The sequence below is a fragment of the Stegostoma tigrinum genome, chromosome 11, assembly GCF_030684315.1.
Source record: "Stegostoma tigrinum isolate sSteTig4 chromosome 11, sSteTig4.hap1, whole genome shotgun sequence".
NCBI classification, from domain to species: Eukaryota; Metazoa; Chordata; class Chondrichthyes; order Orectolobiformes; family Stegostomatidae; genus Stegostoma; species Stegostoma tigrinum.
In genome coordinates, this window is record NC_081364.1 from 16,200,631 (window position 1) to 16,227,398 (window position 26,768).

The 26,768-nt window shown below is 42.2% G+C and overlaps 1 protein-coding gene across 1 annotated transcript in view; it reads right to left on the reverse strand.

Annotated features, from left to right (window-relative positions):
* celsr3 (cadherin, EGF LAG seven-pass G-type receptor 3) overlaps nucleotides 1-26,768 on the reverse strand; it is a 262,123-nt gene that overhangs the window by 193,616 nt on the left and 41,739 nt on the right. The window lies entirely within an intron of this gene.

Below are 26,768 nucleotides of genomic sequence, written 5' to 3' on the forward strand. Positions count from 1 at the left end.
GAAGTTTTCAACATCCTCACAGCAACGCAGAAAGAAACATTGGTGAGAAAGTTAAAAAAATGTGTCCAGGTCAGCCCAAGGACTAAACTGACAGTCACAGAAGTTTTTAAAGGAAATTATGAATGGGTGTTTTTATGAAGGTCTACATCTAAAGATCTTGTTACTATATGGTTCATTGGTTCTGTACAAAATGGATACTGAAATGCCCTGAGTTAGCCTAGAGGATGAGAGAGGCCCTGGGAAATTTAGGAGACATGAGTGAATACGGACAGGGCAAGATGGACACATTTGGCCCTTACCTTTAAACAGGTTTATGAATCCAGACTGCGGCTCATGACTCCTCCAAGGGTCCATGAACCACTTCATGAACAAGCTGGTCTGACTGCAGAAGAAATTGTGAGGGGCTAGGAGATGCCTATCTTCACAATGAAGCCAGCCAGGTTGGGAGTGCAGGGTGTGGGCTTTCCTACTCCATCCTCAATCTATGCCACAAATAACATTATACTAGGAAAATTTTCACATTTTTGATTTCTCCACTTAAAAGCAGCAACTTATCCCCATGGATAAAATAAATGAACAAACATCAGTGGGAAAAATAAAATGTCTATAGGGAACATGTTTTCTTCTCAGATAATTTAAATTTGTTGTTAGCAGAAATTTGCCTTACTTATGGAGGTTAATTTCTAATTTATATGCTGTCAGTAAATATACATTGTTTTTGAGAAAGCATTTTATATTTCTTTTCTAAACCATGTGACTTGTAAATAATGCATGCTATGTCAGTTTATCAACATCAGTGACTGTTATAAACAGTGGGACTATTATACGGTTTCTTCTATTAGCAAGGGGACATTAAATATTGTTACTCTATAATAGATCGTTTTAGTGGAAGTTCAGTACAGTTTGTCAATAATTGATGGAATCAGAAGCAGTATATCAGATAACATTATTAGCGGAGGACAGTGGAACAATGAAGTTAACTTTTGATCTAGCTTCAAATTATATTCACACTATTGGGATCAGCATCTCCTGTCTCTGATGGCTGTCCAAGCAGAATAATATTGAGTGGGTCAAACCATTTGAGAGTACAGGCAAACCCACAGAATAAAAGCGCCATTAAACCACAGTGAGCATCACCAAGAATAAAAATTCCACTGCACTACTTTTGGCATATGCTGGGAGAACATAAATCAACATTTGGATATTCCAACATGTGATTTTGCATCTGTGGACACAAAATCAAGAGACAGCGTAGAATAATTTCCAAAAAAATTCCTCTATGGAACAATATCACAAAATTTTATCACAAAAGAGGCAAACTCACTCGACAGACATGTAGCTGCTCAATACACTGGCCAATTGGGAAATATTTAAAACCAACCAAAGGAAGGGCAGGTTTTTTTTTAAAAAGTAGTCATGTGCTAGAGGTGGTAACCTCCTGGTACTCTGTATGGAAGACATTAATTTTAAGTGATATTTTCTTAGCAAGGAATATGATATAGGAGGTGAGGTACATCAAATAGGACATTAGGGAGGTGGCATCTGGTATAACAGAACAGGATGCCAACAACTGTTTAAGGCAGTTTTTCTTACGATTTTACTTTGAATAAAGTAACAACATACCTTATGTTAATAAAGAGTTTGCTACCAGCATTATCATTTCCTGCTTCAGCATTCAGGGAACAGGAGCTGGAGCTGGAGCTGGAGCTGGAGCTGGATGAACTTCGGATCATTCGGGTGGACCAGGGGTTAATTGAGAAGAGTTACAGGGAAGTAGTCACACCTCAGATATAGGAAAAAAGTAGATGGGTTACAGTCAGGGGACAGATAGGGAACAGGCAGACAGTGCAGGGATCTCCTGTGGCCGTTCCCCTCAATAACAAGTATACCGTTTTGGATACTGCTGGGTGGGGGGGGGGGAGAGACTTACAAGGGGTAAGCCTTGGGGTCCAGGCCCCTGGCACAGAGTCTGTCCCTGGTGCTCAGAAGGGAAGGGAGGAGAGCATTAGTCATTGGGGACTCCATAGTTAGTGGGGACAGATAGGAGATTCTGTGGGAATGAGACCCCGTGGTGGGTGTGCTGCCTCCCAGGTGCTAGGGTCCTTGGTGTCTCTGATAGTGTTTTTGGGACCCTTATGGGGGAGGGGTGCAGCCCCAAATTGTGGTCCACACAGGCACCAACGACATAGGTAGGAAAAGGGATGGGGATGTAAGGCAAAAATTCAAGGAGCTAGGTTGGAAGCTTAGAGCTAGAACAAGCAGAGTTGTTATCTCTGGTTTGTTACCCGTGCCACGTGCAAGTGAGGCGAGGAATAGGGAGAGAGAGCAGTTGAACACGTGGCTACAGGGATGGTGCAGGAGGGAGGGATTCAGATAATCGGGATTCATTCTGGAGTAGGTGGGGCCTCTACAAATGGGATGGTCTATAACTGAACCAGAGGGGTACCAATATCCTGGGGGGGGGGAAATTTGCTAATGCTCTTCGGGAGGGTTTAAACTAATTCAGCAGGGGGTTGGGAACCTGATTTGTAGCTCCAGTGTACAGGAGGTTGAGAGTAGTGAGGTCATGAATAAGGTTTCAAGGTTGCAGGACTGTACCAGTAGGCAAGAAGGTGGTTTGAAGTGTGTATACTTCAATGCCAGGAGCATCCAGAACAAGGTGGGCGAACTTGCGGCATGGGTTGGCACCCAGGACTTCGATGTTGTGGCCATTCCGGAGACATGGATATAGCAGGTTCCAGGGTTTAGATACTTCAGTAAGGTCAGGGAAGGTGGTAAAAAGAGGGGGAGGTGTGGCATTGTGTGACAAGGATAAAATTACGAAGGCAGAAAAGAATGTTTGATGAGGACTCGTCTACTGAGGTAGTATGGGCTGAGGTTAGAAACAGACAAGGAGAGGTCACCCTGTTGGGAGTTTTCTGTAGGCCTCCGAAAGTTCCAGAGATGTAGAGGAAAGGAAAGCAAAGGTGATTCTAGATAGGAGCGAAAGTAACAGGGTAGGTGTTATGGGGTCTTTAACTTTCCAAATTTTGACTGGAGACGCATAGTTCGAGTACTTTAGATGGATCTGTTTTTGTCCAACGTGTGCAGGAGGGTTTCCTGACACAGCATATAGATAGGCCAACAAGAGGCGAGGCCACGTTGGATTTGGTACTGGGTAATGAACCAGGCCAGGTGTTAGATTTGGAGACAGGTGAGCACTTTGGTGATTGTGACACAATTCGGTTACATTTACTTAAGCGATGGAAAGGGATAGGTATATACCGCAGGGCAAGAGTTATAGCTGGGGGAAAGGCAATTATGAGGCGATTAGGCAAGATTTAGGATGCAGAGGATGCGGAAGGGAACTGCAGGGGCTGGGCACAATTGAAATGTGGAGTTTGTTCAAGAACAGCTACTGGGTGTCCTTGATAAGTATGTACCTGTCTGGCAGGGAGGAAGTGGTCGAGTGAGGGAACCGTGGTTTACTAAAGAAGTTGAATCTCTTGTCAAAAGAAAGAAGGAGACTTATGTAAACATTAGGCGTGAAGGTTAATTCGGGCGCTTGAGAGTTACAAGTTAGCCAGGAAGGATCTAAAGAGAGAGCTAAGAGCCAGGACAGGACATGAGAAGTCTTTGGCAGGTAGGGTCAACGAAATCCTAAAGCTTTCTATAGGTATGTCAGGAATAAAACAGTGACTAGAGTAAGATTAGGGCTAGTCGAGGACAGTAGTGGGACGTTGTGCATGGAGTCTGAAGAGATAGGAGAGGCGCTAAATGAATATTTTTCGTCAGTATTCACACAGGAAAAAGACAATGTTGTCGAGGAGAATACTGAGAAACAGGCTATTAGACTGTTAGACTATAGGGATTGAGGTTCACAAGGAGGATTAGACAAGACGGGATTGAGGTTCACAAGGAGGAGGTGTTAGCAATTCTGGAAAGTGTGAAAATAGATAACTGGGCCGGATAGGATTTATCCTAGGATTCTCTGGGAAGCTAGGGAGGAGATTGCAGAGCCTTTGGCTTTGATCTTTATGTCACCATTGTCTGCAGGAACAGTGCCAGAAGACAGGAGGATAGCAAATGTTGTCCCCTTGTTCAAGACGGGGAGTAGATACAACCGTGTAATTACAGACCAGTGAGCAATACTTCGGTTGTGAGTACAGTGTTGGAGGATTATAAGAGATAGGATTTATAATCATCTAGCAAGGAATAATTTGATTAGGGATAGTCAACACGGTTTTGTGAAGGGTAGATCATGCCTCACAAATCTTACTGAGTTCTTTGAGAAGGTGGTCAAACAAGTGGATGAGGGTAAAGTGGTTGATGTGGTGTTTATGGATTTCAGTAAAGCGTTTGATAAGGTTCCCCACAGTAGGCTAGTGCAGAAAATATGGAGGCATATGATTGAGGGTGATTTAGCAGTTTGGATCAGAAATTGGCTAGTTGTAAGAAGACAGAGGGTGGTGGTTGATGGGAAATGTTCATCCTGGAGTTCAGTTATTAGTGGTGTACCGCAAGGATCTGTTTTGGGGCCACTGCTGTTTGTCATTTTTATAAATGACCTGGATGAGGGCGTAGAAGGATGGGTTAGTAAATTTGCAGATGACATTAAAGTCGGTGGAGTTGTGGGTAGTGCGGAAGGATGTTGCAGATTACAGAGGGACATAGATAAGCTGCAGAGCTGGGCTGAGAGATGGCAAATGGAGTTTAATGCGGAGAAGTGTGAGGTGATTCACTTTGAAAGGAGTAACAGGAATACAGAATACTGGGCTAATGGTAAGACTCTTGGTAGTATGGATGAGCACAGATATCTCGGTGTCCATGTGCATAGATCCCTGAAAGTTGCCACCCGGGTTGATGGGGTTGTTAACAAGATGCACGGTGTGTTGGGTTTTATTGGTAGAGGGATTGAGTTTCGGAGCCATGAGGTCATGTTGCAGCTGTACAAAACTCTGGTGTGGCCACACTTGGAGTATTGCGTACAGTTCTGGTTGCTGCATTACAGGAATGATTTGGAAGCATTGAAAGGGCGCAGAGGAGATTCACCAGGATGTTGCCTGGTATAGAGGAAAGACTGAGGGACTTGAGGCTGTTTTTGTTAGAGAGAAGAAGGTTAAGAGGTGACTTAATAGAGACATTCAAGATGATCAGAGGATTCGATAGGGTGGACAGTGAGATCCTTTTTCCTCGGACGGTGATGGCTAGCACGAGGGGACGTAGCTTGAAATTGAGGGGTGATAGACAGAGGACAGATGTCAGAGGTAGGTTCTTTACTCAGAGAGTAGTAAGGGCGTGGAATGCCTTGCCTGCAACAGTAGTAGACTCACCAAGTTTAAGTGCATTTAAATGGTCATTGGATAAACATATGGATGATAATGGAATAGTGTAGGTTAGATGGGCTTCAGATTGGTTTCACAGGTCGGCGCAACATCGAGGGCCAAAGGGCCTGTAATGTCCTATGTTCTATTAAAATTACCATTCTTCAGAGTATATTACTTCTACTCCTCCTACAGCAAAAAAATAGACTGCCATATCAAATAAGATTACATTTCAGTTGTTTCCAATTTCATGAACCTCACTTGTAGAGACCGGTTTTGCACAAATACACAGGGCAAGGTGGTGGTGATGGGCCCAGGGAGTTCAGGGGTTGATATACTGTTATAGTCTCAATCTAGGCCGGCAACTATTCTAAAAGAAATTCAAAATCCAGGGCGTCTTGGTGAAAGTGTGAAGCCACAAGATTCCACATGTAAAACAACTTTAATGGTACAAAAATCAAACTGAGCAAACATTAAATGGTCTTGTGTTGCATCTCATTGTCAGTATGGCTTTAACAGATATGATATAGTAATGATAGCATGAGCATGGAGGATATTTAAGTTTCATACTACAGGAGGATCATCTGAAGCATGACAGACTATTGCAAGTGTATTCCTCTGTTGTAACTTAATAGTTAAACAAAATTGCCTAAGGAATACAATTTTTGCATAGTTGTAAGTTGTAAAAAAAAATCTATTGCACTCTTCAGTACCATGATATTCCTGTCGACTTTGTTGTGTAATGGGAGAGAACAGCATTTCAAAGACAATGTGCCAGACACCCCCATCACCATCTCTAGGTCAGGTCTGTCCCACCAGCAGACAGACTCAACATACATGACAACTGAGTGATATACTGTCAGGAAAGACGTACTCTAGTAGTATTCAACTCCTAACCCCACGAAATCTCATTGCATCAGGTCAAAGAGAGGCAAGGAGACCTGTTGATTACAACCTACCAACTACCTTTCACTGACGAAGCAATAGCACTCCATGCTGAACACTACTTGGAGCGAGGAGTGAGGTGGCAATGGCTGAGAACATACTCTGGATGAAGGACTTCAATATCCATCACCAAACATGGCTCAGCTACACCACTATTGACTGAGATACTGAGCCGGCAAGTCTTAAAAAATGTGGCTACTAGACTGGGTCTGCAGCAACTGGTGGAGCAATCAACAACAGGAGAAAAAAATCTAACTGACCTTATCCTCATCAGATGCAAAGATGCCCATGGCAGTATCAGTAGGAATGTCTATTGCACAATCCCTGTGAACATGAAGCCCTATCTTCACAATGGGGATACACTTAATTGTGTTGTGTGGTACTGTTATTGTGTTATATAGAACAGACTTCAAACAGATCTAGCATCTCAAAATTGGGCACTCATAAGGCGTTGTAGGTAATCTGCAGTAGGTGCATATTCACCCACCATCTGTAATCTTATGGCCTGGCACGTCCACCACTCTAACAATATCACCAAGTCAAGTGATCAACCTTGGTTCACTGAAGGAATGCAATGCCAGGAGCAGCACCAGAGAGGCTGAAAAATGAAGTGTCAACTTGGTGCAATACAACATAGGACTACTTGCAAACAGAGGAAGCTGCACACAATAGACAGGGCCAAGCAAGCTCACAAACATTATATCCACCTCCAGTGTCAAAATGGTGATGGCCAATCAAAACATTAAATTTGAGGCACCTCAAATATCACCATCTTAAATAACGGGGAAGTCCAACATATCAACACAAAAGACAAGACCAAAGCATTTGCATTCGTCTTCACCCAAACATGTCGACTGGATAATCCATCTCAGCCACCTCCTGAGGTCCCCTTTATCATAGTTGCCAGACTTCAACCAATTCAGTTAACTCAATTCATCAAGCAGCTGCCAAAAGCACTAGATACTGCAAAGTATATGAGACCTGATTATGTTGGCACTGAAAACATGCATTCCTGAACCAGCTATGGCCCTAGCCAAGCTGTTCCAGTACAGCTAAAACATTGACATCTACCCAACAGTGCAAAATTATCCTGCATATAAAAAGCAAGACAAAACCAAATCAGCCAATTCCCACCCTCTAAGTCAATGCTCAAAATAATGGAAAATATTGTCATCAATCTTTTCAAGCAGAACTGCTCAGCAATAAACCACTCACTAATGCCTGGATTTCACAAAAGGCCACTCAACCTCTGACCATGTTACAGTTGCGGTCCAAACATAAACAGAAGGGCTAGACTTCAGATGTGAGGTACAAGTGAGTGTCCCTGCCATCAAGGCTACATTTCAGCAAGGAGCCGTCACAAAACTGAAAAATGGGAGGGCTCTCCAATGGGTGCAGTCAAACATAGGAGAACAGGCACCAGTTGTGGTTGTTAGAGATCAGCCATCTCAGCTCTAGGTCATCACTGCTGGAGTTTTCCAAGTGGTTTGAGGACCAACCATCCTCAGCTGCTTCATCAATGACCTGCCCTCCATATGAGGTCAGAAGTGGGAATGTTCACAGATGATTGGACAGTGCTTAATACCATTCATGACCACTCAGACACTGATGAAGCTCAGGTTTTTATACAGCAAGACCTGTACAATGCACAGGCTTGAGTTGATAAGTGGCGAGCAAAATTCATGCCACACAAATGCCAGGTAATGACCATTAGTAATAAAACCAGCGTGTGGCCATTCCACACATAGAGTCTGTTCTGTCATGGCTTTATTTCTCAACCCCACTTTTCTGCCTTCTCCTTGTAACCTTTGATTCCCTGACTAATCAAGAACCTATCTTTGTCTTAAATATACTCAGTGACTTGGAATCCACAAATTTCTGTGGCAATGAATTTCACACATTCACTACCCTCTGGCGGAAGAAAATCTTCCTCTGAAAGATCATCCCTTCACTGTCAGGTTGTGCTGTTGAGTCTTAGCCTCTCCTGCTATTAGAAACATCTTCTCTAAGTCCACTTTATCCAGGCTTCTCAGTATTCTGGAAGTTTCAAGATCCATCTCATTTCATTTCTATCATCCATTTCTAAACTACATCAAGTACAGATCCAGAGTCTTCAATAGGTCCTCATAGGACAAGACCTTCATCCAGGAATCACTCTTGTAAACCTCCTCTAGGGCTCCTTCAAGGTCAACAAATGTTTCCGTAGATATGGTGCCCAAAATGGTTCACAGTATTCCAAATGTGGTCCGACCAGAGCCAAAGCAGTACATCCCTGCTCTCGTATTTTAACCCTCTCAAAATGAAGGCTAACACTGTCTTTGCCTTTCTAACTGCCAACTGAACTACATGTTAACCTTAACAAGATCCTGAACAAAGACTCCTAAGTTCCTTTGTGCTTCAGATTTCCGAAGCCTTTCCCTGTTTAGGAAATAGTCTGCGCCTCTATTCTTCCTACCAAAGTGCATAACATCACACTTTCCCACATTGTATTTTATCTGCTACTCCTTTGCCCTTTCTCCTAGCCTGTCCAAGTCCTTCTGCAACCTCCCTAACTCCTCAACACTATCTGTCCTGCTGCACAGCTCTGCGTCATCTGCAAACCTAGCGACAATGCCCTCAGTTCCTTCACCTAGATTGTTAAGGTATAATGAATCTCCAACAGACAGAATCTAAATATTGACACTTGACCATTAATGACATTATAAAAATCACTGAGTCACCAACTAACAACATCCTGGGGATTAGCATTGACAAGAAATTATGCAACGTAGATGAGAGACTGAGAAATCACCTCTCGACTCCTCAGTGTACACCCAGGGCAGGAGTGTGATGGAATACGCTGCACTTGTTTGGATCGCGGGGGAGGAAGTTGTAGCTTTAATAACATTCTATGGGTTTGACATCATCTAGAATAAAGCAGCTGGCTTGATTGGCACCTTTCATATTCACTCCCTTCACTGCTGATGCATAGTGGCAGCAGCAATGCACTGCCGTTCACCACCAAGGGTCCTCGATCAGCACATTTCTAATCCACGCCATCAACTATTAGGCAGATAAAGACAGCAGTACACATAGGAATAACACCAGCTCCAAGTTCTTCTCACTCTACTCTGACTAGTAACTATACTGCAGTTTCTTCAGTGCTGCTCAGTCAAAATCCTGGAATTTTCACACTGAGAGCACTGTGTATAGCACACCCCAAATTACTGCATTGGTTCAAAATGGCAGCTCACTACTATTGATCAAGGGCCGTGAGGGGTTTGCAATAAATGCTAGATTGGCTACCCTTCATAATATTTATTAGTAAAACAGATGCTGAAAATCTGAAGTAAAAAAACAGAAAATTAAGAAGAAACTCAATCTTTAGCCAGGTCTGGGTAGACAGAAACACTTAACATTAACAGCGACCGTTCACCAAAACTGTCAATCTGAAATTTAAACTCTGTTTCTCTCACCACAAGTACTGCTAGCTCTGAATATTTCCAGAATGTCCTGTTTTTATTTCAAACTAGGTGCAAGAATGTAGTACATCAGGACACATGCACACAGCAGGGTAACATGCAACATTGTAAATTGGCACTGTTCCAAATAAGTACATTTATTATGAACATTTAATGGCTAGAACTTAAGGCAACTTGCCAAGTTCAAGAATTCTACAGCTTGATATGATTATGATGACAGCAGCTGAACAGTAAGTTATGAACAATCCCATACTAAAAGAGTGAACTGAAAAGGAAAGACATCCCAACAGCACATGTTCTTCATCTCATATCTGTAAATAAAATGCATGTAAGTATATAGTTAGTATCATTGCAACCACCAGTAAATATCTTGCATAACATGTGTGATTGTCATGTGATCCTGTCGACCGTGTCACTTTTACCTTTGTTATTATTTCATCCACTTCAAAAGCAATTTGACTTCCCTGCAACTGCTAAGTAATTTTGACCTTGTCAAAACAGCTGTTAATTCCAAATTACACATTATTAAATTTAGATCATTCATAGAAAGGATCATGATATTTAAAAAGATATGATTCTCTCAAGATGTAATTTCAGAATCCAATTTAATTAGTCTTATTTCTCATTTACAATTAATTGCCCTTAATAATTGGCATTTAACAGCATTTTACGTATCTCAACAGTCACATGGTATTTACTTGTTTCAAAGATCTACAATTGTTTGAATGACACACTAAGGCATTCTTTATGATTTAAATCTTTTTCAAACCTATATCCTGAGAATCAACAAATATTATCTTACCTGTGTCAAATAGCTGCTTATACAATTTATACAATGTTCAAATTATGACAGTGCAATAAAGCAGAAATGTCTTTACTTCAAAATATCATGAAACCGAGGAAAGCAAAGAGAAGAGTATGGGTTGTGACGAACAAATGGATAATATATTGTTAGGTTGAAATCTAATCTGATTACATGCTGCCTACAAGCTGCTGTCTGTATTTTCTGGATTGATGCAGTCACTTAACCTGTTTGCACTGTTGCTGATGGTATGTCAAGGCACAGCATAAACTACAAAAAAAACCAAGAAAATCTGATGCAAGAGTTTAGAGAAAAGCCCCTGAACATACCTTAAGCATCTCCATCCATTATTCCTAGATGCTTAAAATCATGCCCAATATAGAATTTTCCAGCTTTCACTTCCTCTCCACCCACCCCAATCTAGCAGTCCCCGTTGAAGTATGGTTCTGCTTTTTGGTTCACTCAAGCGTTCATTTTTTAAACAGAATTTAAACTGTTGAATACTGAACAGCATCTGAGCCCCATCAGCAACTATAAGCATCAAATACAGGGACTGCAATGGAACTTCATTCAGACTTCTTTCCAGGAAAGTGGGATGATCCTATAAACATAACATTGAGTAAACTGTTCTTGTATTCTCTCGAATTATGAAGACTGAGAGGTGATCTCATGGAATTAGCGATGTACTCAAAGGGACTAAACAGGGTAAATGTCATGGATCAGCTGTAATCACAGAGAATTGCAGACAGCCACAATGGGCTGAAGTGCTTAATCCTGTTCCTATGTTCCAAATATTAGACTGAAATAAGTTTAATTTCACCATCACTATCCTAGACTGCATCGATTTACAGGTGAATACGTCTCTGCAGGAATGACTGTTCTAGGTCACTTTGAGCATTCAAAGAGGCAGATATGGAATAGTGAGTGGCAATGATGCCCTAGACTGCTATTGGTGACCCAAGTTGAAGAATGGATCAGAATATAGGCACAAGTTAATAAAACATTCTAAAACAAATATTAATTCTAAATATTCTAAAAAATTAATAAGATAAAAATTCTTCAGACCAATCACCTCACATTATTTTATATCCAATGGCTAATAAAGGTCTAACGTTATCATAAAGATGAATACAATCTGTCTCCCAACTTGTTCAAAGATGAGCATCCTACTGCAATGACACAGGCTTAATGTTGCACTACCATGGGCTTTCAAAAATTCTTTAATCTTCAGCTGAAAGCCACGTACTTTGTTCTCAGTTTTCCTTTTCCTCCAGTTCCTCTCCAAGGAATTTAGGAGTTTCCTCTTCATTTGCAACTTCTCTTTGATTCAGTTATTAATTTATTCTCTGGTACTATCACTGGAGGGGATGAACTGGCTATGTTTTATTCATCAAAAAAGCACAATGCTCTGCACATTCTTTCCAATGCATGTACGCTCTGCATTCAAAAGCTTCAGGTTAATACCTGTCAACCCCATCCCCAATGTACAATTATAGAGTTTAAAGATGTTTCGTGTTTCAAAACAAAGCACCAACTTTGAAATAGTCAGACTTCTTCTCTTAAACCCTTAACCTTTTAAAACCATGGGTCTTCATCCTGAATAAAAGCTGGAAGTCTGTTGACAATTTGATAAGACTGTCATCAAAAGTATGCTATAGCTGTCTCAGAAATAATGCTGCCGCATGCAAATTCAGTTTTTCACATTTTAAATTGTTTTGAAAGTTAATGAGTAACATTCAGCAAAGCAGCAATACAGTTTGATACTGATACAGTTGGAGGAGATGACTTACCAGGGGCAAGCAGTAGGGTGCAGGTGTCTGGCACAGAGTCTGTCCCTCTTGCACAGAAGGGAAGGGGGGACAGGAAAAGAGTGATAGTCATTGGGGACTCTATTGTTACAGGAAGTGATAGAAGGTTTGCCGGGAATGAAAGAGACTCACGATTGGTGTGTTGCCTCCCAAGTGCCAGGGTGCGTGATGTCTCAGATCGTGTCTTTGGGGTCCTGAGGGGAGAGGGTGACCAGCCCCAAGTCGTGGTCCACGTAGGCACCAACGACATAGGTAGAAAGAGGGATAGGGATGTCAGACAGGATTTCAGGGAGCTAGGGTGGAAGTTGAGAGCTAGAACAAACAGAGTGGTCATCTCTGGTTTGTTACCTATGCCACGTGATAGCGAGGCAAAGAACAGGGAGAGATTTCAGCTGAACACGTGGCTGCAGGGATGGTGCAGGAGGGAGGGCTTCAGGTACATGGATAATTGGGGCTCATTCTGGGGAAGGTGGGACCTCTACAAACAGGACGGTCTCCACTTGAACCAGAGGGGCACTAACATCCTGGGTGGGAAATTCGCTAGTGCTATTCAGGTAGATTTAAACTAGCTCAGAAGGGGGATGGGAAACTGAGGTGTAGTCCTGGTACACAGGAGGATGAGCGTAGGGAGGACATGGTCAGGACCTCACTGTCACAGAAGTGTGCTGGCAGACAGCAAGCTGGATTGAAGTGTGTCTACTTTAATGCCAGGAGTATCCGGAATAAGGTAGGTGAGCTTGCAGCTTGGATAGGTACCTTGGACTTCGATGTTGTGGCCATTTCGGAGACATGGATAGAGCAGGGTCAGGAATGGATGTTGCAGGTTCCAGGGTTTAGATCTTTCATTAAGGTCAGGGAAGGTGGTAAAAGAGGGGGAGGTGTGGCTTTGTTGGTCAAGGACAGTATAACAGCAGCTGAAAGAACCTTTGAGGACTCGTCTACTGAGGTGGTATGGGCTGAGGTTGCCGAGGAAGGTTTGTCGACTGATTCAGTATGGGTGGAAGTTAGGAACAGCAAGGGAGCAGTCACCTCACTGGGGGTTTTCTACAGACCCCCAAATAGCAGTAGGGAGATCGAAGAACTCATTGGCCGGCAGATTGTTGAAAAGTGCAAATGTAGCAGGGTTGTTGTGATGGGTGACTTCAACTTTCCCAATATAGATTGGAACCTCCTTAGTGCAGATGGTTTGGATGGAGCCGTTTTTGTCAGGTGTGTTCAGGAGGGTTTCCTTACTCAGTATGTGGACTGGCCGACGAGGGGGGAGGCCACTTTGGATTTGGTGCTCGGCAATGATCCAGGACAAGTGTCAGATCTCGTGGTGGGAGAACACTTTGGCGAAAGTGACCACAACAGCCTCACATTTACCATAGCCATGGAAAGGGAAAGGAGCAGTTACCAGGCGAAGATACTTAACTGGGGTAAAGGAAACTATGACGATATCAGGCAGGAGTTGGGAAGTACATATTGGCAGCAATTGTACCACAGAAAGGGCACAGCAGACATGTGGAGGCTGTTTAAGGAGTAGTTATTGCGAGTGATGTATAAATTTGTTCCTCTGAGACAGGTAAGAAGGAGTAAGATTAAGGAGCCTTGGATGACGGGAACAGAGGTGCTTCTTGTCAAAAAGAAAAAGGCAGCGTACGTAAGGTGGAGGAAGCAAGGGTCTAGCACAGCTTTAGAGGAGTACAGGCTTGCTCGGAAGGAGCTCAAAAGTGGACAGAGGAGGGCCAGGAGGGGGCACGACAAAGGCTTGGCAGGAAGGATTAGGGAGAACCCGAAGGCATTTTACTTATATGTGAGGAATAAGAGAATGATCAGGGAGAAGGTAGGGCTGATGAGGGATAGCGTAGGGAACTTGTGCTTGGAGTCTGAGCAGATAGTGGAAGCCCTGAATGAGTTTTTTGCTTCGGTTTTCACGAAGGAAAGGGACCTTGTTGTGAATGAGAACTTTGAGGAGCAGGAAAACAGGCTTGAACAGATCAAGATTGAGGAAGTTGATGTGCTGGAAATTTTGACAAACATTAAGATTGATGAGTCCCCAGGACCAGACCAGATTATCTTAGGTTGCTCTGGGAAGCGAGAAAGGAGATTGCTAAGCTGCTGGCAAAGATCTTTGCTTCCTCACCCTCCACGGGAGGCATACCAGAAGATTGGAGGGAGGCAAATGTTGTTCCTCTTTTCAAGAAAGGGAAAAGGGAAATCCCTGGAAATTACAGACCAGTCAGTCTTATGTCTATGGTCAGCAAGGTTTTGGAAGGAATTCTGAGGGATAGGATTTATGACTATTTCGAAAAGCATAGCGTGTTTAAAGGGAGTCAGCATGGCTTTGTGAGGGGTAGGTCATGCCTTACAAATCTTATTGAGTTCTTTGAGGAAGTCACAAGACAGGTTGACGAGGGTCGAGCAGTGGATGTGGTGTACATGGACTTCAGCAAGGCATTTGATAAGGTTCCCCATGGCAGGCACATTCATAAAGTCAGGAGGTGTGGGATAAGGGGTGATTTGGCTGTCTGGATTCAGAATTGGTTGGCTGACAGGAGGCAGACAGTGGTTGTAGATGGTAAGTATTCTGCCTGGAGGTCTGTGCTGAGTGGTGTCCCGCAGGGGTCTGTTCTTGGGCCTCTGCTCTTTGTAGTTTTTATAAATGGCTTGGATGAGGAGGTGGAGGGGTGGGTTAGTATGTTTGCTGATGACACAAAGGTTGGAGGTGCCGTTGATAGTATCGAGGGCTATTGCAGGCTTCAGCGAAACATTGACAGAATGCAGAGCTGGGCTGAGAAATGGCAGATGGAATTCAACGTGGATAAATGCGAAGTGATGAATTTTGGAAGGTCGAACTTAAATGCTGAATATAGGATTAAAGGCAGGATTCTCGGCAGTGTGGAGGAACAGTGGGATCTTAGTGTTCAAGTGCATAGCTCCCTCAAAGTTGCCACCCAGGTGGATAAGGTTGTTAACAAAGCATATGGTGTTTTGGCCTTCATTAACAGGAGGATCGAGTTTAAGAGCTGCGAGGTTATGCTGCAGCTCTACAAAACCCTGGTGAGACCACACTTGGAATATTGTGTCCAGTTCTGGTCGCCCTATTATAGGAAAAGTGTGGAGGCTTTGGAGAGGGTGCAAAGGAGGTTTACCAGGATGCTGCCTGGACTGGAGGGCTTGTCTTATGAGGAGAGGTTGACTGAGCTCGGACTTTTCTCTCTGGAGAGAAGGAGGAAGAGAGGTGACCTGATCGAGGTGTACTGGTAATGAGAGGCACGGATAGATTCGATAGCCAGAGACTTTTCCCCAGGGCAGGATTGACTGCCACGAGGGGTCATAGTTTTAAGGTGTTAGGAGGAAGGTATAGAGGAGACATCAGAGGGAGGTTCTTCACTCAGAGAGTTGTGAGCGCGTGGAATAGTTTGCCAGTGGTCGTCGTGGAAGCGGAGTCATGCGACTGCTGGACATGCACATGGACAGCAGTGAATTGAGGGGAATGTAGGTTAGGTTATTTTATTTTTGGATTAGGATTATTCCATGGCACAACATCGTGGGCCGAAGGGCCTGTACTGTGCTGTACTTTTCTATGTTCTATGTTCTATGATATTTGGATAGGGAAAGGGAGGGGGAAGTCTCAGGCTTGTTTCCAGATTTTGTTTACATAGCAATCACAGTCGTAAGAAATAAACAGGAAATTAAAATGATTAAAATGTGTAAATTCAGAGTTAGACTGTAAAATCTCAATGCATTGCAAAATGACAACCTAAAAGCATGAGAAAACTAACTGGCGGGGGGTTAGATACATTTGCATCGGAAGTAGTTCAATGACAGTTCACTCAGCTGCTGTCTTATGTTGTGCTTATACTCATTAAGGTTTAAAAGAATAAGAAGTGATCTGAATGAAATGTACAAGATTCTCAAAGGACTTGACAGGGTAGATGCTGCGAGGATGCTTCCCATGTTGAGGATTCTAGAACTGGGGAACAAAGTTTGAAAATAAGAAGCCCCACCCCCATTTAGAGATGGAGATAAGGAAGAATTTCTTCTCTCAGCGTGGTCTTAAAATTTTGAATTGGAACTGAAAGATGGATCTTTGAATATATTCAACACTGAGTTAAACAGATTTTTATTCTAACAGTGAGTCAAGGGACAAGCAGGACAGTGGAATGAATGACACAATCAATTAGCCATTGTCTTAGTGAATTTTGTTCCTATTTCATATGATTCTATACTGCACTGTTTCAATTCCTCCAAATATTCCAAAGCACTTCTTGATAATTAACTATTTTTCAAATGTCACTGCTGTCACTGAGACCAAAGCAGAAACCAATTTGCATACAAGATAATAAAATGTGAGGCTGGATGAACACAGCAGGCCAAGCAGCATCTCAGGAGCACAAAAGCTGACGTTTCGGGCCTAGACCCTTCATCAGAGAGGATGAAGGGTCCAGGCCCGAAACGTCAGCTTTTGTGCTCCTCAGATGCTGCTTGGCCTGCTGTGTTCATCCAGCTTCACACTTTGTTAGCTTGGATTCTCCAGCATCTGCAGTTCCCATTATCTCTAAACAGGTTTGGTGCTGTTTTTTAAAGATAAAAGATATTTTGAGAGGACTTGAATATAAACGCAGAGATATATTCCTAAGGCTTTATAAGGCTCTGGTCTGGCCACATTTGGAATATTATGTGCAGTTTTAGGCCCCATACCTCAGGAAGGATGTACTGGCCCTGGAGCTGGTTCAGAGGAGGTTCATAAAAATGGTCCCAAGAGTGAAAAGCTTAACATAAGAGGAACGTTTGAGGGCTCTGGGACTATATTCGTTGGAGTTTAGAAGGGTGAGGGGGTATCTAATTGAAACTTACAGAATACTGAATGGCCTGGACAGAGTGGATGTTGGGAAGATGCTTCCATTGGTAGAAGAGACTAGGGCCTGAGAGCACAGCCTTAGAGTAAAGGGAAGACCTTTTAGAACAGAGATAAAGAGAAACTTCTTCAGCCAGGCAGTGGTGAATCAATGGAATTCACTGCCACGGAAGACTGTGGAGGCCAGGTCATTGAGTACATTTAAGACTGAGATAGATAGGTTCTTGATTATCAAGGGGATCAAGGGTTACAGGGAGAAAGCATGAGAATGGGGTTGAGGAACTTATCGCCATGATTGAATGGTAGAGCAGAACGATGGGCGAATGGCCTAATTTCTGCTCCTATGTCTTTAGGTCTATGGTCTTATGGTCTAAATGTCAGCCTGAATTACAGAAGAACTCCCTATTCTTATTTAAAAATATGATGTTATTTCTAATACCTATCTGAACAACCAAGCTTAATATTTAATAAAAACCAAAAGAACTGCAGATGCTGTAAATCAGAAACAAAAACAAAGTTGCTGGAAGAGCCCAGCAGGTCTAGCAGCATCTGTTAACATTTCCGGTCTGGTGACCCTTCCTCAGAACACACTTAATATTTATCCAAAAACACAATGCAGCACCAAACCAAAAATGGACTCAAGTGTCAGCCTCCATCATATGGTCAAGTCCTAGAATGGGACTTAAACATTGCTAAAAGGGGACAAGAAGTTAAGTTGAAGCTTATTGTCTTGCACTAATCAGAACTAGGTGCAAGAAATAGATATGAACAAAGGAACGCCATTTTATCCAGCATGAGAAGTGGGTGCTGATTGGTTACACCATCACTGACATGAAAATACAGCAAGACCAACAATCTGTTGGTCAATTTCCCTACTTGACCTACCAGTCTTGATAGCGAAAATCCAGTTTTCAAATGTACTTGTTTCACCCATCCAGAATCCAAAGGTGTAACACATTGATAGATAAGAAAGCTATGATGAAGCATGGAAAATGTTCCCAGGTACCCTATTTTTCCCTATGATCTCTGAAAAGAGTGGACAGTATTTTCTTTTTTAAGCTTCTCCTACTTAGTCTAGTAATTGTTGATGCTGAGAGCATAATTCAAAATATAAAGATTCTGCCAGGTTACTTCTTTGGGGGCGAAGCGGTACCAAATGTAAAGATGTTTGTGTTAGACATTCACGTAATTCGCATTTTCCAAAACAGAACCTACGCAGTAACCAAACCCCTCAGTCCAAGGATATATAGGCTAAAAGAACAATAAAGGAAATTTGTAGCCTTTACAATCAACTAAATTCTACATACTAGATTACTCAACATAGGTCTTGGAAGCCAGTGCAGATGAGTCAACATCCCACTATAATGTGTATTTAAATATTGAGTCACCAGTAGTTCCTGATCCTACTGTATGCTTCAATAAATAATGCTATTATTTGCTATGACGAGAGGTCACTGCTCTGAAACTGTTCACAAATGCTGCCTGATCTAATGGGTACTTCCTAATATCTTCACTCTTATTTTAGCTCTCCAGCATCTACAATGTTTTCTTGTTTTAAGGAATTATTGTCTAGTATCTGATACTCAGAGCTCTTTAAGTGGGATCTCCCACACCCTGCCTGAGACAAGGAAATCATTCCCTCTATCTAAGTGTCGTAATTTTCTTTTTAAAAATCTAATTGAAAGAACACCTATGAACCAGCTTAAAATATTGTGCAGTACAACTTAAAAATTCAAACTTAGACGAGAATGGTGATTGCAGGAGATTAACATCCTTATCTTGCCAAACAAAACTGAATGATGTAAAGCACAACAGGGAATTCAATCACATTATAAACATTAAGCAGCTGGCCAATCCTTAAAAATTGCAGCCTATGCCGCAAGTGCTGCTAGTGCCTATACAAGATCCAAGAGGCACCTATGCAAGAGGCACGTTCTAATAAATACGGAACTACAGCCATGAGGCAAGCTTCCAACTGCACAGATGCTAAAGTTAGTTGCATTCATGAGTATCAAACCACCCAACCGATTACTAGCACCAGATGAAGAACCAAGTACCTTTTTTAATGTCTTCCTATATGCATTCCTAAACACAACCTTATCTCACTGATAAACCTGTAAAATCAATTCTAGTACTGAGTGATGAGCAAGTCAGAATATTCATTTTGCTCCTGGATCTAAGTTTCAATCCAGTCCACGTCGATATGCTAGTCTATAAAAGTATGATATTAAATTAGGTGGTGAGGCCTCCATACACAGTCCCTTGTGTTTTTGGATTCATACACCAACAGTCTAACTTGAAAGACCATAAAGGTTGCTGCTAAGAGAAATTGACATATTCACACAAATGCGGTAGAGACATTGCTGAAATTTGTATTATTTCAGACAACACTAATAGCTTTGCTGTACACTTTGCTCTGGCATTCAATTTTAATAAAAGACTATTTTCCCAGTATGAGTAAAACATTGTAATAAACAAAGGTACATTACCTCCAGGAAAGAAATTCTATTTTAGAAGGAGACACACTATGCAAGATGACTTATATAATTAAAATTAATCTTGGAAAAAAAATTATGAAAAATTGGAAGCAAGTTCCTGGGGTAGGTATCCTACCCACTGAGCTCTGCTGGTCAATCAGACATTGGTAGGATTTGTACTCAATTCTGCCACTCAACAGGCTGTGACTTCTCCTGGAATGACAATCCCCTCCCAAACATAAGTGTAATGACCCTGAGGAGGCCCAGCCCATGCCAAACTGACTCATTTTCTTCTGGGGCAGAAGACACACACAACCGACAGCTGGAACCGTCCAGGAGCTTAAATCCTACCGAAGCAACCAGTCCCCGAGGAGACCAGTCCAGCCCAGGCCTGAACCATGACCTGGCAAACCCCATCCCAGGGGTGGCCCAGCCCACCCAGATCCATCTCACTCAGCTGCTGGAGCAGCAGACTCACATCACGGACTCCCAGGACTGCCGAAGTGAAGGAAACCTATAAGGAAATGGGAAAAATGCACTGGCCTGCAGGTACAACTGAAACAATGGAGCCTGAAGGCCCCTCACCAGCATTGCAAATATCCATAATGTTGAAAAGAAATGGATGAACTCAGATTTAGTCTCACCTTCCAAAAGGAACAGAGACACTGTTGTGAGCTGTTTCATAGAGAATTGGCACAGTCCTGCCATATCTGGCTGTGCCTTGCAAACTGAGGGGTTCTCAAAACATCCCATGGACTTCATGTCATCCTCGGATAAGGCAAAAGGGAGGTGGCCTCCTGATCAAGATCTCCAGGTGCTCAAGCGTGGCGACCGTGGCAAACCATTACACCCCAGATCTAGAATATCTTATTGTGAAATGCTATCCCTGTTATTTGCCATGCAAGTTCACTTCTGCCATCCTGACGGAGGTCTAATATGACCCCATGTAGATGTGAAGACTGCCCTGGATGAAATTTACACTGTCACAAGCACTCTGGAGATGAAATTCCCCGAGGCCTTGTTCACTGTGGCTGGTGATTTTAACCAAGCCAACCTCAAGAGAGTGCTGCCAAAGTAGGACCAACACTTTCATGCATACCAGAGGACCAAATATCCTACACAACCAGCAAAGACATCTACTGCTTTATCCCTTGATCACACTTCAGAAAATAAGATCACAACACTGTGTACATCCTCCCACCTTACAAACAAAAGCCAAAATGGTAGGATTCTTCACAGAAAGAAATACAATGTTGATCCAAGGCAGTGGAACAGCATCTCTCAGACTGCTTGGAATCAGTGGACTGGAACGTATTCAAGTACTCAGCAGAAAACCTGGATGAATATACTACCACCGTTTCAGGCTTCATTAGCAAATGTGTGAAGGACTGCGTGCCAAAGCCAATCCGGGTGTTCCTCAACCAGAAACGTTGAATGAACCGGCAAATACATACCCAACTGAAGACCAGGTGTGCAGCATTCAACTCAGATAACCCAGATCTACACAGAAATTCCAGATATGACCTCTGCCAAACCAAGAGGCAGTAGTAGAACAGTTAGAGGCCTAGACCAGCCACACAGATTCCCGTTGCCTGTTGCAAGGCCTAAACAACATGACAGTATACAAATTGAAGCAGAGCAAGACAGTGGTCAAAGACATATCCATCCCTGATGCGCTCAATGCTTCCCATGCTCAGTTCAATCAGAATGCCAGCGGCATAGTGTCACCTGCCCTGACAGTCCCGGACATGCCTGTTCCCTTCATCACCACTGCAGATGTTGCATCAGTCTTCCTGGGAGTCAAACCACGGAAAGCAACTGACCTGGACAGAATCCCAGCCGTGCACTTAGATCCTGTGAGGATCAGCTGGCGGAGGTAATCAATAACATCTTCAACCTCTCCTTGCTTCAAGCCAAAATCACCACCTGCTTCAAGAAAACCACCATAGTCCCTGTACCTAAGAAAACACATGCAGTATGCCCTAATGACTATCACCCAGTGGCTCTGATCTCAATAATCACAAAGTGCTTCAAGGGGCTGGTCATGGCCCACATCAACTCCAGTCTCCCAACCAATGTCAATTCCCTACAGTTTGCTGAGCGATGTAACATGTCCACAGAGTTTGCCATTTCCCTAGCCCTACACTCATCTCTGGAACATGTGGACAAGAAGGACACCTACATCTGACTCCTGTACATTGACTGCAGCTCTGCCTTCAACACCGTTATCCCCTCCAGACTGATCTCAAAACTCCAAGAGATAATGGGAACTGCAGATGCTGGAGAATTCCAAGATAATAAAATGTGAGGCTGGATGAACACAGCAGGCCAAGCAGCATCTCAGGAGCACAAAAGCTTTTGTGCTCCTGAGATGCTGCTTGGCCTGCTGTGTTCATCCAGCCTCACATTTTATTATCTCAAAACTCCAAGATCTAGGTCTCAGCTCCACTCTCTGCAAGTGGATCCTCAGCTTCCTGACCCATAGACCCCAGTCAGTGAAGATAGACAATTGCAGGTCCTCCACAATAAATCTCGACACTGGAGCTCGCCCAAGGTTGTGCTCTCAGCCGCCTACTGTACTCCCTGTACGCCTACGACTGTGTAGCCAAATTCCAAATGAACGCCATCTACAAGTTACTACTGTGATAGAACAGGAAATGGCATCACCAATGCAGGAAACGACATCACCAACCCAAGGAAACCTAAACAGATAAATAGAAAGCGGGACATAACACCAGCGCTTCGTTGGAGGCTCACTGATGATGTTACCTAGAATGGTGATGAAACGTCTGAAAACTAACCTTCCAGCTCAGCGAGCAAACTCACATCCAGAACCACTGCGATAGGACAGATATCAAACAACGAGTCACAATACAGAAAGGAGATAGAGGGTTTGGTGATGCAATGGTAACAACCAAATGTCGGCGAAACTAAAGAACTGATCACTGACTTCAGAAAGAGAGGAGGAGAACACTCCCCATTCTACATCAATGGAGCGGAGTTTGAGAGGGTTGAGAGCATCAATTTCCAAGGAGTGATGATAACCAACGATCTGTCCTGGACTTCCCATGTAGATGCGATGATTGAGAAGACTTAACAATGCCTCTTCTTCCTCAGGCGGTTCAGGAAATTTGCCATGTCCATAAAGACTGTCGGCAACCTTTACACATGAATCAGAGAAAGCATACTGTGTGGGTACATAACAGCCTGATACAGCAACTGCTCTGCCCAGGCCTGAAGAAACTGCAGAAGGTTTGTGCACTGCAGCCAATCTCTCATCCATACACTCCATTTACACTTCATGCTGTGAAAAAGCTGCCAACATCATCAAGGACCCATCCACCCTGGTAATGCTTTCCTTCAACTTCTTCCATCAGGCAGAAGATACTGAAGCTTGAAAACAACCTTGAAACTTGTTATTTGATTGATGAACAATCTCTCTAACTTCAAATAATGCTCAACTTGTTCATGTTGATCTTGCCTAGTACAAGTCCTTCTGGTGTTACCTGTATGCCTTGCTCTGTACAAGATATTTTCCCATCCTATAAGCTGTAAGTCCTTGCCTACTATGATTTGCCTGTACTGCTCACAAACAAAGTTTTTCACTGTACTTAGGTACACATGATAGTAAATCAAATCAATCAACCAACCAATGTAACACTTTTCAGTGCTATTCCTTTGGCAATGAACCTTCGGGTTTTGTATGCATTTTTCTGTCCAACATTAATAGTAGCAATGGTTTCTAAATTTGTTCCCAATATCCCTTTGCACCTCTACACCAGTTAAGCTGATTTTTTCTGAAGTGTAGGTAGCCTCCTTATCAAAATGCATCATCTCATATTTACTTATCCTGACCCTCATTTGGCATTAACACACATGCTACAATTTTAACAATGCCCTCTCGTATTTTGCCACGGTCTTCCTCAGCATTAACGATAATTTTTAAAATTTCCAGGCCCAAATACATTCAATAGCTAACGTGATCAAGAGCTCTGCAGGAGAAAAACCTCAAACTCAACAATTTCAGATTGTAAGTACCACAGATACAGGGGCAATGCACATTTCTAAAGCACCATTTTCATACGATGCTGAAAGCTTACATAATAAATAGATTGTGCTGATTATACACACATATGACTACATATGTATTGAACAAACACTACACCTGTCCTCCTAATGCATTCAGCACTTTGGAGCTCTCTGAACAGCTTGCTAGATATATACAGTAATTGCAATGATGTTAAAGAGAGGGATGAGTCTCACTGGCTCCAGCATACCAACTTTCTCATAAGAGTGAGAACTATCCTTCATGTCTCTTGTTTGTATAAGATCAAAGGAAAGGGAATAACACAGAAAATACTGTAGAACAAACCATAATAAGCTTTTATTGATACAGAAAAAAGTAATGCAAATCACCCAAAACACAGCTGTAATAAACAGCAGTTATTTGGTAGAATTAAAATTTCTGATACCACAAATACACACATATGCATAAAAACCAAAGTCAAACATGAAATTGCTTATCACATCTTGTGAAAGACAGAAAAATGTCCAGCAACAGCAAGACTCCTTCCTAACTTCTTTTCAGAACATTCAGACTTATTAACAGTACCGCTCTCTACAAATTCAGTTGACAACTTTCATTCTGAAATGAATCACTGCTACAGAATATGGGCTAGGATTTTATCTATGGAAGTAGACACTGTGTTGACCTGTGAATGCACGAATTTTAGCATGGTGATGCTGGATTGTGAGTCAATGACAATATGCTTGCAAATGCAAAAACCAACAGCCCACCTGTCATTTTAAATGGATTATGCTAACAAGCCAATTGACCTGAATATGATGCCACCCTCCCAATAATACAGCTGGTTTGGAAGGCAGATGAGAGTGGACAGTCCACTGACTCTGGTGAAAAATGAGAAAAGAGGGAAGGGTTGGCACACACTGGGGTTGAGGGAACCCAAGCCCCTTGATGGCACCCTACCCACTTTGTGCCTCCATCCTGGCCTCCAAAATCTGAGTTCACCTTCCCCTCTTAGCTCTCCTTAGGGTACTTCATCCATCCACACCCAAAAATCCTAGACTTCCCCAATCCAATATCCAAGCTTCTTTGTCCTAACAGCACCCATTACAGGTTTCTGGCTCTGTAAAAGCTATTAACTAATCATACTAAGCTCATTAAAGCAACCTACAGCAGCAGCAATAAAGTTAGCCAGTTTGCAAATGACCCCTTTTAACAGCAAAATGTATCCATGGTCATGGATTCAAGGTAAATTACCAGAGTAATTAACATAATTCAGCAGCAATTCTACGCTTTACGTGGACTCTAAACTACAGCTTGAATAACTGACAAGTAATATTATCATGAAAAACAAGTGGGATTGCTTTTTTTTTAAATTATTAAAGGTATTGCTCACGCAGTGAGTAACACACTTCCTATTTCCACAAAGCCTGTCCGCCATCTAAAAATCAGAAGTCAGGAGTATGATAGAACATCTTCACTTGCCTGGACAATTGCAGGTGCAACAAAACAAAAAGTATAACACCGAGGGCAAAGCAACCCTCTTCATTGAAAATCCATTTACCACATTAAACATTCCCTTCAGCATGGTGGCAGCAGTATACGCTGCAATGCCAACCATTAGCAGCTTGTCGCTCAAGCAGTTTAGGCCAGCACCAGAGTTTTAATGAGAAGAGTCTGTATCTTAAACAAGATGCTGTTTATTGCATGATAGCAATCAGGTTTAAGTTACTTTAAGAGGATACACAATATTACTAAGATTAGACCTTGGATACAAATCTTCACAAAATCTTTACAAAATGCTAAGTTTTTCGGCCTTTTCTCCATCTCACTTCACATGATATCGTCTGATTGGGTGGAGTTTAATGCAGTCTCCAACATTCATATTCACTCCAATATTTCAAAACTGTTACAGCATACAACTTCTCTCCCAAATCTTCTTTCTCCCCCCAAAAGTTAATGTTTCTGTATTTGTGTATTTAATTACATTTACCATTTCCCCAAATCTGAGCGCACAAATTCAGGGATTCTGAAGTTTTTGTAATTTTTATAGAACATACTTTCTTCGAACTTGGAAAATTGTTTGGTGTTTGGCTTGAGGACTGTTGACATTGACTCTGTTCATGACATTGTGTAGAATGAAAAGTTTCTCTACAATTGTAGGATCTTTTATTTCTTGGATGTCTTTTGTTGAGGACGTCAGTCTAGCTAAACCAGATATTCAGCCCATTATCTGATCTGAAGAACACTTAATCTCCTGAATTTGTGTCACAGAACAACTCCTCCTTGCTGAATCAGGTAATTGCCCCATTACATCTGGGCTTTGATCTCATAAATTCCCTTCATGGAAAATTGCTGTTATATTGAAAAAGGCATTTTCTTTTTGTAATATCCTGGATTTCTAAACAGTCAATTTCGCAACTCTATTCTCCATCAGAGGACATAAGACTCAGTGTTGGCTCCCAGAGAGTTTTATGTAACTCATATTACATCTGTCTAAGGAAATATTTATTCTCAATCTGCCAATACATTGGAGTTTAAAGTTGTCAATTCTCTACTTCAATTTATAGATTAGGCTAAACATCTTTATTCATCCTCTCTAGAATTTTAGCTGGTGAATTTAGCATGTTTGCATCCTCAATCATGCTACTTGAAAATTGCTACTGACTTAGCTCTGTTGCTGGTACTTATAATAACATTTTGCAAAATAAAGATTTTAAATAGTCCTCTTGAGCTTCTGTCATTTCATTATCTGACATCAAATCCAAGCTTGCTGTGAAAATTTGTTCACAAGGCCATGTTGTCACCTTAACTTAAAATTTCAGGGATAATTTTAGTTAAAAATTGATTAATGAGCTCAAGTGGACTGACCTTTTTACCTCAGATGCATCTTCTCACAAACTTTGCTTGATTTTGTCATCTAAATTTTCTACAGTGAGGGCAGGACACAAATATTTCTGCAAATTCTGTGTAATTATCAATTTTCATCTCGCTGACGTTATGAAACCATTCTCTAACATCAAAGTAGGTAATTACAATCAATTCTCTGCTCTTTTTGTGTTCCACCATGAATCTAGAAAGCTCAAAGAAGTCTTCCACCAGTTG